This window comes from Somniosus microcephalus, unplaced genomic scaffold (genome assembly GCF_052327205.1).
Source record: "Somniosus microcephalus isolate GS21.2 unplaced genomic scaffold, FLI_Smic_1.0 scaffold217, whole genome shotgun sequence".
NCBI classification, from domain to species: domain Eukaryota; kingdom Metazoa; phylum Chordata; class Chondrichthyes; order Squaliformes; family Somniosidae; genus Somniosus; species Somniosus microcephalus.
In genome coordinates this window covers 196,457-210,816 of record NW_028225404.1, presented here as the reverse complement: position 1 = coordinate 210,816, position 14,360 = coordinate 196,457, and the positions used below count along the sequence as shown (strand labels likewise).

Below are 14,360 nucleotides of genomic sequence, written 5' to 3'. Positions count from 1 at the left end.
AAGTATACCCCAAAGGAAAAATAAAGGTGCCTGTTGTATACAACGGCAAGGAAATACAGAAGTTGTATTTATACGTTCTACAAGATGGTGGTCCACCGCTGTTGGGAAATGAATGGATCAGGAAAATACATTTAGACTGGCACTCCATTCAGGCACTGATGGTGACCAGTAAGGAAAAAAACGATGATGACGTCATACCTGAACGATTAAAAGGCATCTTGGCCAACGCCAAGGAAGTGTTTCAAGAGAAACTAGGAACCTTGAAAGGCATCACCGCCTCAATAAAAGTGGAAGATGCAGCAATTCCCAAGTTTTTTAAGGCAAGACCGGTGCCATACGCAATTCGTCCAGCAGTCGAGGCAGAGCTGGAGAATTTGGAAAAGGCAGGCGTATTATCTAAACTAGATTGAAGCGAGTGGGCAACATCCATCGTCCCAGTCATGAAGAAAGTATTGAAGAATGATAAATCTGAAGAACAGAGAAAAATTCGCATCTGTGGAGACTTCAAGGTGACTGTAAACCCGGTCCTTCACACGGTACAGTATCCTCGTCCGAGGATAGAAGATATTTTCGCCTCACTATCCGGAGGGAAACGTTTCACCAAAATTGACTTGGCACAGGCATATCTACAGATGGAGGTTGAAGAGGCCTCTAAAAAAAATATCTCACGATAAATACACACAAAGGTCTGTACCAGTACAATCGACTGGTTTTCGGAGTAGCATCCGCTCCAGCTATCTGGCAAAGAGCTATGGAGCAAGTCCTCCAAGGGATTCCGGGGACTCAATGCTACCTAGACGACATCCTTGTAACAGGAGAAAACGACAACGAGCACCGTGCCAATTTGGAGCAGGTGCTCACTAGGCTGAGAGAACGGGGCCTACGAGCAAATCGCCCCAAGTGCGAATTTTTCCAAAATCAAATATCATATTGTGGCCACATAATTAATAAGGAAGGGTTGCATAAGTCACCTGAAAAAATTGAAGCGGTCATAAAAGCCCCAGCACCTGAAAATGTTTCACAATTAAGGTCGTTCCTGGGATTAATAAATTACTAGCATAAATTCTTACTGAACTTATCAACTCTTCTACACCCTCTTAATAAACTGCAACAAACTGGAGTAATTTGGAAATGGAGCGAAGACTGTAAGCGTGTCTTCCATAAATGCAAAGACTTAATCACGTCCAAAGAAGTTTTGGCTCATTACAACCCATCACTGCCAATCAGACTGGCGTGCGATGCATCCCCTTACAGCATAGGAGCAGTATTATCGCATAAATTACCTGATGGCTCGGAACGGCCGATAGCTTTTGCGTCACGCTCATTGAACTCAGCGGAGCGTAACTATGCCCAAATCGACAGGGAAGCACTCAGCCTGGTATGGGGAGTGAAGAAATTCAACCATTACCTACACGGACAAAAATTTACCTTGTTGACTGACCATCAACCCCTCATCTCCATATTCAATCCTAAAAAGGGTGTTCCCATTATGACAGTGCAAAGGCTACAGAGGTGGTCCCTTTTTCTAGGGGCACACCAATACAACATAGAATACAAAGGATCAAAACAGCATGGGAATGCTGACGGTAGAAGAGGCACCAACAGTAGACCCAGTGGAGATGTTCCACTCAACCATAGTGGAATGTCTACCAGTAACAAATTCTGCCATTGAAAAGGAAACGAGAAATGACCCGACTCTCTCACGAGTCTACGACTTAACGGTGAAGGGATGGCCAGCACATGGCGAACCACTGTTGCCAGCATTCTCGCAAAGAAGAGAACAGCTGTCAGTGTGCCGAGGAACCTTGATGTGTGGATCCAGAGTGGTGATTCCACCCAAACTCCAGGATAAAGTGCTAAAGGAGCTTCACGAGGGGCATCTGGGTGGAGTGAAAATGAAGAACCTAGCCAGAGCGTTTGTACGGTGGCCAGGTATTGATGGAGACAGCGAAGAAATGACCAAGAGCTGCCTAGGATGCCAGAAGGTCCAAAACGCTCCACCCCAAGCCCCTCTACATCCATGGGAGTGGCCCTCATCTCCCTGGCAAAGGGTACACATCGACTTTGCTGGTCCATTTATGGACTCAATGTTCTTAATCGCAGTTGATGCACACTCCAAGTGGCCGGAGGTAATCAAGATGTCCTCCACCACCACAGAAAAAACCATCACAGTATTAAGGACCATATTTGCCAGGAATGGGCCGCTGGAACAGATCTGTTCTGATAATGGACCGCAATTTGTGTCCGAAGAATTCAGGAAGTTCTTAAAAAAACAATGGGGTTAAGCACTACACGTCCGCCCCATGCCATCCCGCCACCAATGGATTGGCTGAAAGGTTTGTCCAGACCTTCAAGAAGGCCATAAAGGCCATGGGTAATGAAGACATAAAACTTCAGCACAAGGTGGATAACTTCTTGTTCGCATACAGGAATGCAACACATATGGTTACAAACCAAACTCCCGCCATGATGTTCTTCAATAGAAGCCTAAGATGCCGGCTGGATTTGATCAAGCCCAACATCAGAAGGGACGTGGAGAACCGGCAATTTCAAGGCATGAATGAAAGGCCAACTAGAACCTTCCAGATAGGTCAACAAGTTTTGGCCCGGGACTACCGTACCGAGAAATGGCAGCCTGGAACTATCTGCACACGACTAGGACCGCTGATGTATACCGTGGACATCGGAGAAAGCATAATAAGGCGCCATGCTGACCAAATCAGAGTCATCCGAAAAGGGACAACCTACACCACAACTCTATACGCTTAACGATGAAGTAGAGATACCTATATCTACCTCCGATCCGGTGATACTGGAACCCGATGAACCCGACACTGGCATTCAAGCCGAATCAGCCTTGCCAAAAGAACCTACTACATGACCAGAAACTACTACACCACCGAGGCGTTATCCGGACCGAGTCAGGAAGCCTCCAGAGAGACTGACTTATAATTAATTAACTGCAGCAATGTATAGATTATTTTTCTTGTAACATGTAATTAATAATTACTTAAAATATTATGTACTGGTTAGCTAAAAGGAGAGGAATTGTAGTGTATGTGCCTTTAAGAGCCCCATGTGTACTGTAATGCCGGTAATGGCCACTCGGGCTATATAAGCCTGAGTATTGTGTTGTATCCGTTAGTTCCCCTCCAGAATTTGTTTAGTAAACACCTATCAAGCCAACTCCTGTCTTCAGTGTCTCTATCAACACACAGACACAACAAGGGGAACCAGTGGATGTAGTGTATTTGGACTTCCAAAAGGCATTTGACAAGGTTCCACACAAAAGATTACTGATCAAGATAAAAAATCACAGGATTGGGGGTAATATACTGGCATGGGTGGAAGACTGGCTATCTAACAGAAAACAAAGAGTTGAGATAAATGGTTCGTTCTCGGGCTGGCAATCAGTAACTAGTGGTGTTCCGCAGGGGTCAGTGCTGGGACCCCAACTCTTTACAATCTATATTAACGATTTGGAGGAAGGGACCGAGTGCAACATATCCAAGTTTGCCGACGATACAAAGATGGGAGGGAAAGCAGTGAGTGAGGAGGACATAAAAAACCTGCAAAAGGACATAGACAGGCTAAGTGAGTGGGCAGAGATTTGGCAGATGCAATATAATGTTGGAAAGTGTGAGGTTATGCACTTTGGCAGAAAAAATCGAAGAGCAAGTTATTATCTAAATGGAGAGAAACTGCAAAGTGCTACAGTACAAAGGGATCTGGGGGTCCTGGTGCATTAAACACAAAAAGTTAGTATGCAGGTGCAGCAGGTGATCAGGAAGGCCAATGGAATCTTGGCTTTTATTGCAAGGGGGATGGACTATAAAAACAGGGAAGTCTTGCTGCAGTTATACAGGGTATTGGTGAGGCCACACCTGGAATACTGCGTGCAGTTTTGGTTTCCATATTTAAGAAAAGATATACTTGCTCTCGAGGCGGTTCAGAGAAGGTTCACTCGGTTGATTCCAGAGATGAGGGGGTTGACGTATGAGGAAAGGTTGAGTAGGTTGGGACTCTACTCATTGGAGTTCAGAAGAATGAGAGGCGATCTTATCGAAACATATAAGATTGTGAGGGGGCTTGATCGGGTGGATGCGGGGAGGGTGTTTCCACTGAAGAGTGAGACTAGAACTAGGGGGCATAATCTTAGAATAAGGGGCTGCCCTTTCAAAACTGAGATGAGGAGAAACTTCTTCACTCGGAGGGTAGTAAATCTATGGAATTTGCTACCCCAGAGAGCTGTGGAAGCTGCAACATTAAATAAATTTAAAATGGAGATAGACATTTTCCTAGCAGATAAGGGAATTAGGGGTTACGGGGAGAGGGCAGGGAAGTGGACGTGAGTCTAGATTCAGATCAGCCATGATCCTATTGAATGGCGGAGCAGGCCCGAGGGGCCTTATGGCCTACTCCTACTTCTTATGTTCTTCTTATGTCCTTATGATGGGACAGTGTAGAGGGAGCTTTACTCTGTATCTAACCCGTGCTGTACCTGCCCTGGGAGTGTTTGATGGGACAGTGTAGAGGGAGCTTTACTCTGTATCTAACCTGTGCTGTACCTGCCCCGGGAGTGTTTGATGAGACAGTGTAGAGGGAGCTTTACTCTGTATCTTACCTGTGCTGTACCTGCTCTGGGAGTGTTTAATGGGACAGTGTAGAGGGAGCTTCACTCTGTATCTAACCCGTGCTGTACCTGCCCTGGGAGTGTTTGATGGGACAGTGTGGAGGGAGCTTTACTCTGTATCTAACCCGTACTGTACCTGCCCTGGAAGTGTTTGATGGGATAGTGTAGAGGGAGCTTTACTCTGTATCTAACCCGTGCTGTACCTGCCCCGGGAGTGTTTGATGGGACAGTGTACAGGAAGCTTTACTCTGTATCTAACCCATGCTGTACCTGCCCTGGGAGTGTTTGATGTGACAGTGTAGAGGGAGCTTTACTCTGTATCTAACCCATGCTGTACCTGCCATGGGAGTGTTTGATGGGACAGTGTAGAGGGAGCTTTACTCTGTATCTAACCTGTGCTGTACCTGCCCTGGGGGTGTTTGATGGGACAGTGTAGAGGGAGATTTACTCTGTATCTAACCCATGCTGTACCTGCCCTGGGAGTGTTTCATAGCACAGTGTAGACGGAGCTTTACTCTGTATCTAACCCGTGCTGTACCTGCCCTCACGAGCAAATTTGGCTCGGGTAAATAAAATCAGAGAGTTAAATGCGTGGCTCAAAGACTGGTGTGGGAGAAATGGGTTTTGCTTCTTGGGACAGTGGCACCAGTACTGGGACAGGAGAGAGCTGTTCCGTTGGGACGGACTTCGCTTGGCCAGTGCTGGGACTAGAGTCCTGGCGAATCGACTAACTAGGGCTGTAGAGAGGGCTTTAAACTAATTAGTGGGGGGGAGGTTTCAAGAGAGCGAAAAATAAAAATGTCAGCGGAGAAGGCAATAGAGCAAGGTAGCAGTGGAGGAATTAAAAACCAGAGCATGTCAGGAAGGGACAGAATATATAAAGATAAAGGTAAAGTCGTAAAGGGGGTAAAAGCAGGAATAAATTGTCACAAAACATATTTAAAAGTTCTTTATCTGAATGCACGCAGCATTCGTAACAAAATAGACGCGTTGACGGTACAAATAACTACACATGGGTATGATCTGGTGGCCATTACGGAGACATGGCTGCAGGGTGACCATGACTGGGAACTAAACATCCAGGGGTATTTGACTATTAGGAAGGACAGCCAGGAAGGAAAAGGTGGTGGGGTGGCTGTGTTAATAAAGGATGGAATCACTGCAATAGTGAGAAATGATATTGGGTCAAAGGATCAGGATAGTGAAACGGTTTGGGTGGAAATAAGGAATAATAAGGGGAAAAAGTCACTAGTGGGCGTAGTCTATAGGCCTCCTAACAGTTGCAACTCTATTGGTCGGAGTATAAATCAGGAAATAGTTGGGGCTTGTAATAAGGGAACAGCTATAATCATGGGAGATTTTAACTTTCATATTGACTGGACTAATCAAATTGGGCAGGGCAGCCTTGAGGAAGAGTTCATAGAGTGCATTAGCGACAGGTTCCTTGAGCAGTATGTTACTGAACCAACCAGGCTCTCTTGAAACCTTCTCGCCACTAATTAGTTTAAAGCCCTCTCTACAGCCCTGGTTATTCGATTCGCCAGGATTCTAGTTGGAGGGTGAGAGAGTTGGATCTCAAACCAGCGTACTAAGCTTAAATAAAGGAGACTATGAAGGTATGAGAGCAGAGTTGACTAAAGTGGACTCGGAAAATAGATTAAGGTGCAAGACGGTAAATGAGCAGTGGTGTACATTCAGGGAGATATTTCACAACTTTCAAGAAAAATATATTCCACTGAGGAAAAAGGGGCGTAAAAGAAAAGACAGCCATCCGTGGCTAAGTAAAGTAATAAGGGATAGTATCCGACTGAAAACAAGGGCTTATAAAGTAGCCAAATCTAGTGGGAGGATAGAAGATTAGGAAGTATTTAAAAGCCAGCAAAGAATAACTAAAAGATTAATTAAGAAAGGGAAGATAGATTATGAAAGTAAACTAGCAAAAAATATAAAAACAGATAGCAAGAGTTTCTACAGTTATATAAAAAGAAAAAGGGTGGCTAAAGTGAATGTTGGTCCCTTAGAGGACGAGACTGGGAAGTCAGTAGTGGGGAACATGGAGATGGCAAAAACGCTGAACAAATATTTTGTATCAGTCTTTACAGTAGAGGACACTAAAAATATCCCAACACTGGACAAACGGGGCTATGGGGGGAGGAGCTAAACACGATTAAAATCACTAAGGAGATGGTACTCGGTAAGATAAAGGGACATTTAAAAAAAAAAAAAATTATTCATTGATGGGATGTGGGCGTCGCTGGCTAGGCCTGCATTTAGTGCCCATCCGTAATTGCCCTTGAGAAGATGGTGGTGAGCCGCCTTCTTGAACCGCTGCAGTCCATATGGTGTAGGTACACCCACAATGCTGTTAGGAAGGGAGTTCCAGGATTTTGGCCCAGCGACAGTGAAGGAACGGCGATACAGGATCAAGTCAGGATGGTGTGTGGCTTGGAGGAGAACTTGTAGGTGGTGATGTTCCCATGCGTCTGCTGCCCTTGTCCTTCTAAGTGGTAGAGGTCGCGGGTTTGGAAGGTGCTGTTGAAGGAGCTTTGGCGAGTTGCTGCAGTGCATCTTGTAGATGGTACACACTGCAGCCACAGTGCGCCGGTGGTGGAGGGAGTGAATGTTGAAGGTGGTGGATGGAGTGCCAATCAAGCGGGCTGCTTTATCCTGAATGGTGTCGAGCTTCTTGAGTGTTGTTGGAGCTGCACTCATCCAGGCAAGTGGAGAGTATTCCATCACACTCCTGACTTGTGCCTTGTAGATGGTGGAAAGGCTTTGGGGAGTCAGGAGGTGAGACACTCGCTGCAGAATTCCCAGCCTCTGGCCTGCTCTTGTAGCCACAGTATTTATATGGCTGGTCCAGTTCAGTTTCTGATCAATGGTAACCCCCAGGATGTTGATAGTGGGGGATTCAGCAATGGTAATGCCATTGAATGACTTAAGGTGGATAAATCCCCTGGACCTGATGGCTTACATCCTAGGGTCTTGAGAGAGGTAGCAGTGGGGATTGTGGATGCATTGGTGGTAATTTTCCAAAACTCCCTGGATTCAGGCAAGGTCCCAGCAGATTGGAAAACTGCTAATGTAATGCCCTTATTTAAAAAGGGAGGGAGACAAAAGGTTGGAAACAAAAGGTTGGAAACTATTGACCAGTTAGCCTAACATCTGTGGTTGGTAAAATGTTGGAGTCCATTATTAAGGAAGCAGTAACAGGACATTTGGATAAGCATAATTTAATTGGACAGAGTCAGCATGGTTTTATAAAGGGGAAGTCATGTTTGACAAATTTGCTCGAATTCTTTGAGGATGTAACAAACAGGGTGGATAAAGGGGAACCAGTGGATGTGGTGTATTTGGACTTCGAAAAGGCATTTGACAAGGTGCCACACAAAAGATTACTACGCAAGATAAAAAAGCATGGGATTGGGGGTAATATATTGGCATGGGTGGAAGATTGGCTATCTAACAGAAAACAGAGAGTTGGGATAAATGGTTCATTCTCGGGTTGGCAATCAGTAACTAGTGGTGTTCCGCAGGGGTCAGTGCTGGGACCCCAACTCTTTACAATCTATATTAACGATTTGGAGGAGGGGACCGAGTGCAACATATCCAAGTTTGCCGACGATACAAAGATGGGAGGGAAAGCAGTGAGTGAGGAGGACATAAAAAACCTGCAAAAGGACATAGACAGGCTAAGTGAGTGGGCAGAGATTTGGCAGATGGAATATAATGTTGGAAAGTGTGAGGTTATGCACCTTGGCAGAAAAAATCAAAGAGCAAGTTATTATCTAAATGGAGAGAAACTGCAAAGTGCTACAGTACAAAGGGATCTGGGGGTCCTGGTGCATGAAACACAGAAGGTTAGTATGCAGGTACAGCAGGTGATCAGGAAGGCCAATGGAATCTTGGCTTTTATTGCAAGGGGGATGGAGTATAAAAGCAGGGAAGTCTTGCTTCAGTTATACAGGGGACTGGTGAGGCCACGCCTGGAATATTGCGTGCAGTTTTGGTTTTCATATTTAAGAAAAGATATACTTGCTCTCGAGGCAGTTCAGAGAAGGTTCACTCGGTTGATTCTGGAGATGAGGGGGTTGACTTATGAGGAAAGGTTGAGTAGGTTGGGCCTCTACTCATTGGAATTCAGAAGAATGAGAGGCGATCTTATCGAAACATATAAGATTGTGAGGGGGCTCGATCGGGTGGATGCAGAGAGAATGTTTCCACTGATGGGTGAGACTAGAACTAGGGGGCATAATCTTAGAATAAGGGGCTGCCGTTTCAAAACTGAGATGAGGAGAAACTTCTTCACTCAGAGGGTGGTAAATCTATGGAATTTGCTACCTCAGATAGCTGTGGAAGCTGCAACATTAAATAAATTTAAAACAGAGATTGACAGTTTCTTAACTGATAAGGGAATTAGGGGTTACAGGGAGCGGGCAGGGAAGTGGATGTGAGTCTAGGTTCAGATCAGCCATGATCCTACTGAATATCGGAGTAGGCCCGAGGGGCCGTATGGCCTACTTCTGCTCCTACTTCTTATGTTCTTTTTCTCTTCACATATCTATAAAAGCTTTTACAGTCAGTTGTTATGTTTCCTGAAAACTTACTCTCATATTCTATTTTCCCCTTCTTAATTAATCCCTTTGTCCTCCTTTGTTGAATCCTAAACTGCTCCCAATCCTCAGGTTTACTGTTTTTTCTGGCCAATTTATATGTCCTCTCCTTGGATCTTATGCTATCCCTAATTTCCCTTGTTCGCCACGGTTGAGTCACCTTTTTTGTTTTATTTTTATGCCAAACTGGGATGAACAAATTCTGTAGTTCATCCATGCGGTCTTTGAATGTTTGCCATTGCCTATCCACCGTCAACCCTTTGAGTGACATTCCCCAATCAATCCTACTCACTTGCTTCTCAGACCATCGTAGTTTCCTTTATTTAAATTTAGGACCCTAGTCTCTGAGTCAACAACTTGATTCTCCATCTTAATAAAGATTTCGATCATATTATGATCACTGCGACCCAACGGGCCTCGTACAACCAGATTGCTAATTAATCCTTTCTCGTTACATAATACCCAGTCTAAGATGGCCTGATCTCTGGTTGGTTCCTCGACATATTGGTCCAGGAAACCATCCCGTAAACACTCAAAGAATTCCTCCTCCACAGTAGCGGACATGAGAGGGGGGGGAGGGAGTCCCTTTAAATGTGGAGGAGGTGGGTGTCCCTTTAAATGTGGAGGGGGTGGGTGTCCCTTTAAATGTGGAGAGGCGGGGCCGCGCATGCTTATTCGGCCCCACCACGAATCGAGGCTGCCAGTGCGCCTGTGTGGGGTCTCCGGAGAGCAGACGGAAGGCCGGGCCCGGGGAAGAGGCGAAATCAGCGGCCGGGGTAAAGTTGGGGAATCGATTTAAATCGAGGGGGGAGCGGAGAGCGAGATTATAAAGTAAAATACGAGAAAAACCAAACCTGAGAGTCGGGCGGGCGGGACCTCCGCGGACACCGAACGGAGCGGATTGAGGTGCGCGGGGGGGCGGAGTGAGCCGGAGCAATGTGATTCTGACTGACGGGAGCGCTAACCAATAGGAAGAGGGCTGAGCTGGGAGGACTGAACTGGGCGGCCTGGTCCTTCAACCAATGGCGGCGCGGCAAGGGGGCGGGGCCTCCTCTCCAGCTCAGGAGCGCTGGGGCCGATTGTGACGCGCTGTCCCCAGGTGAGAGCAGCTCAGTCAGCACAGAGCTGGGGCTGGAATCTGGCAAAGGGGCACAAGCTTCACAATACAAGCTGCTTTCAAATGCACAATTGTGACGTCATCACAGGAAGAGCCCATTCGGACAAGGGGCTGCAACCGCTCAATCCGCTCCGCTCGCTGCCGGGAGGGCGCTGGGACGGTCCGGTTTGTATTTTCTTTTTATTTATTTCCCCGCCCGCGCTTCTCTTCGTTATATATAAAAAAACCCTGATAAAACTCACTTTCCGCCGGTGATCCGGACCCTCGTGGTTGCCCGGGCCTTCCCCAGAATGCGAGGCCCTGCGCAGGCGCGGTAGCGGCTCATCCTCGGGAGCGGGGCCCGGCGGCGCATGCGGAGTAGGGGCAGGGGCCTGTTCAGAGGGGGAGGATGATTGACAGGGGCCCAGGGTGTGTGCTGAGCATGCGCGGTGCGGGCCGGGCGCCTGTGTAGCAGGAGGGGGCGGGGCCATGGGGCCATGGGGCGCATGCGCGGGGTCAGCTGCAACTTTAGCGTCACAAAGGGACCGAGTGTCTTCAAATCTCTCCCCTCCTCTTCTAATTTCCCGTAAAACCAGTTTGTAAAAGTCATTACTGAAAGTACATAGAAGATAGGACCCAGGGCGGGACTGGAGAAGCGAGCCGGCGGCGGGTCCTCCAACCAATGGAGGAGCCCGAGGGGCGGGACTTGCGCCGGCTGAGTGGGACCGAGGAGGCTGACGGGAGATTTAATTTAAATGAATTTAATTTCCCGCCTGCTCCAACCGCCCACCCTGCAACGTCACGACGTCTCCGGCGTGCATTGACTGACACTGAGCTCTCCACCAATGAGCGAGGGGAGGCGGAGCCTGGAGGACCGACCGAGGGGCTTTGGTCCTCCAACCAATCGCGGCGAAGGAGGAGGCAGGACCTGGGATCGGCCCGCCGCCATTTTGTAAAGCGGCCTGGTCAGAATCTGTGATCCTGGGAAAGTTTATTTTTAATGTTCCTTTCCGATTTTACAGCTCAAACTAATTTTATTTTACAGAAGATACTTGTTTTAAACATAGAAACATTGAAGATAGGAGCAGGAGTAGGCCATTCGGCCCCTCGAGCCTGCTCCGCCATTCAATGCGATCATGGCTGATCATTAAAAAAAAGCAGTTCGTTTTTAAATTGATGAAATAGAAACAAGCAACCCTGGGGAGCAAATGTGAGTAAAAATATTTTTTCCCCCTGAATTAACTTTTTTAATACTAATTTTCTGCGTTTTTAATTATTAATTTCAAGCACTTTAAGAAAAATATGGGAGTGGTGGGGGTTCTCTTAAAGGGACAGGCGCTCTCTTTTTCCATGAGATTTTCATTAAAGGGACCGCGTCCCCGTGGATGACCGATTTTTAAAGGGACAGCGTCTCCCTTTTTATAATGTATATGTAAGAGACTGACATTTAAAGTAGGGCTAATCCCCTGCTCCCCTGAGTGCTTGGCGAGAAATCAGGTGCTGTTTGCTCTCGCCCCCTCCCAATTTTCTGCCACGGGACAGAAAGCAGAGAGTAGTGGTGAACGGTTTCTTTTCAGACTGGAGGGAGGTAAACAGTGATGTTCCCCAGAGGTCGGTATTAGGATCAATGTTCCCTCTTTTTTTGAGGTGTGTGGCCCCTTTAACGTGCTGCACGGCCCATTCAAATTTCCACGCATACGCGTTTATTCCATTTATAGGGCGGTGAGCCGGCTGCGTGGCCGCGCAACTTAACGTGAACATTGATTCAGACCACTGCTTTTTTTGATATATATCAATGACCTGGACTTGGGGATCCAGGGCAAAATTTCAAAATTTACAGATGACACGAAACTCGGAAATGTAGCAAACAATGAGGATAGTAACAGACTTCAGGAGGATGTAGCCAGACTGGTGAAATGGGCAGAAACGTGGCAGATTAAATTTAATGTAGAGAAGTGTGAAGTGATTCATTTTGGTAGGAAGAATGAGGAGAGGCAATATAAACTAAATGGCCCAGTTTTAAAGAGGGTGCAGGAACAGAGAGGCCTCGGGGTGTATGTACACAAATCTTAGAAGGTGGCAGGACAAGTTGAGAAGGCTGTTAAAAAAGCATACAGGATCCTTGACTTTATTAATAGAGGAATAGAGTACAAAAGCAAGCAGGTTATGCTAAGCCTTTATAAAACACTGGCTAGGCTTCCGCTGGGCACCACACTTTAGGAAGGATGTCAAGGCCTAAGAGAGGGTGCAGAAGAAATTTACGAGAATGGGACCAGGGATGAGGGACTTGAGTTACGTGGAGAGACGGGAGAAGCTGGGGTTGTTCTCCTTAAGCAGAGAAGATTAAGAGGAGATTTGATAGAGTTGTTCAAAATCAGGATGGATTTTGAGAGAGTAAATAAGGAGAAACCGTTTCCAATGGCTGAAGGGACGGAAACCAGATTTAAGGCGATTGGCAAAAGAACCAGAGGTGACATGAGGAAACAGATTTTTACACCAAGTTGTTGTGATCTGGAATGCGCTGCCTGAAAGGGCGTGGAAGTAGATTCAATATTATAATTCAAAAGAGATTGAGGTAAATACTTGAAGGGCAAACATTTACAGGGCTTTGGGGAAAGAGCATGGGGAGTGGGATTAATTGGATCGCTCTTTCAAAGAGCCGGCACAGGCACGATGGGCCGAATGGCCTCCTTCTGTGCTGTATCATTCTATGATGCTATTCTACACAGACAGACACACATACAGTCAGACAGACACACAGACACAGATACTCACTAAAATACAGTCAGACACACACTCACATTTTTTCTGCATGAACTTTTATTATTAATTTCAAAGACTTTACGAAAAAGGCGGGAGTGGTGGGCGGAGGGCTCTTAAAGGGACAGGGACTCTCCTTTCCAGTGTGATTTTCATTAAAGGGACCGAGTCCCTCCTTGCCTGTGGAGGACCAATTTTAAAAGGACAGCGTCTCGAAATCAGGTGCTGTCTGCGTGTGAACCAGCTCCTCCCAATTTCCTGCCAAGCGATCCCTGCGGGCACCACTCCACTCTAGGAGTGGCTCCTAGAATCATACAGCACAGAAGGAGGCCATTCAGCCCATCGTGCCTGTGCCGGCTCTTTGAAAGAGCTCTCCATTTAGTCCCACTCCCCTGCTCTGTCCCCATAGCCCTGAAAATGTTTCCCCTTCAAGTATTTATCCAATTCCCCAGTGAACGTTATTATTGACTCTGCTTCCACCGCATTCCAGATCACAACAACTCGCTGCGTCAATAAAATTCTCCTCACCTCGCCTCTGGTTCTTTTGTCAATGACCTTAAATCTGTGTCCTCTGGTTACCGACCCTCCTGCCACTGGAAACAGTTTCTCCTTATAAGCTACAGCTATACAAAGCCCTGGTTAGACCCCAGAGAGTCATAACGGCACAACAGGAGGCCATTCGGCCCATCCAGTCCGAGCCGGCTCTCTGTATACAATCCAGTCAGTCCCATTCCCCCGCTCTATCCCCGTAGCCCTGCAAGTTTATTTCCCTCAAGTGCCTATCCAGCCTCCCCTTGAAAACATTGAGTGTCTCCGCTTCCACCACTTCCGTCGGCAGTGAGTTGCAGGTCCTCACCAGTGGCTGCGTAAAAAAGTTTTTCCTCACGTCCCCCCTGTATCTCTTGCCCAAAACCTTAAATCTGTGTCCCCTAGTCCTTGTACCATCAACTGGTGGGAACAGCCTTTCCCCGTCTAGCCTATCCAAACCCGTCATAATCTTGTACACCTCGATCAAATCACCCCTCAACTTCATTTGCTCTAATGAAAACAAATCCAGCTTCTCCAACCTGTCCTTGTAGCTAAGATCCCCCATCCCCGGAACCATTCTGGTAAGTCTCCTCTGCACCCTCTCAAGGGCTATCACACCCTTCCTAAAGTGTGGTGACCAGAACTGGACGCAAGACTCCAGTTGTGGCCTAACCAGCGCTTTATGAAGGTTCAGCATAACTTAGAGTCATACAGCACAGAAAGAGGCCGT

At 46.9% G+C, this 14,360-nt stretch overlaps 1 protein-coding gene and 1 long non-coding RNA gene across 3 annotated transcripts in view; both read left to right on the top strand.

The window, feature by feature from the left end:
- The window catches only part of LOC147082050 (uncharacterized), a 167,668-nt gene that overhangs the window by 95,842 nt on the left and 57,466 nt on the right, over positions 1–14,360 (top strand). The window lies entirely within an intron of this gene.
- LOC147082051 (uncharacterized) lies at positions 9,932–11,552 on the top strand. 2 transcript variants are annotated; one of them, XR_015076330.1, is made up of 2 exons: positions 9,932–10,022; positions 11,388–11,552. It is a non-coding gene; the product is annotated as an uncharacterized LOC147082051 (long non-coding RNA). The 2 variants fall into 2 exon arrangements; XR_015076329.1 differs by lacking the exon at positions 9,932–10,022 and adding an exon at positions 10,393–10,528.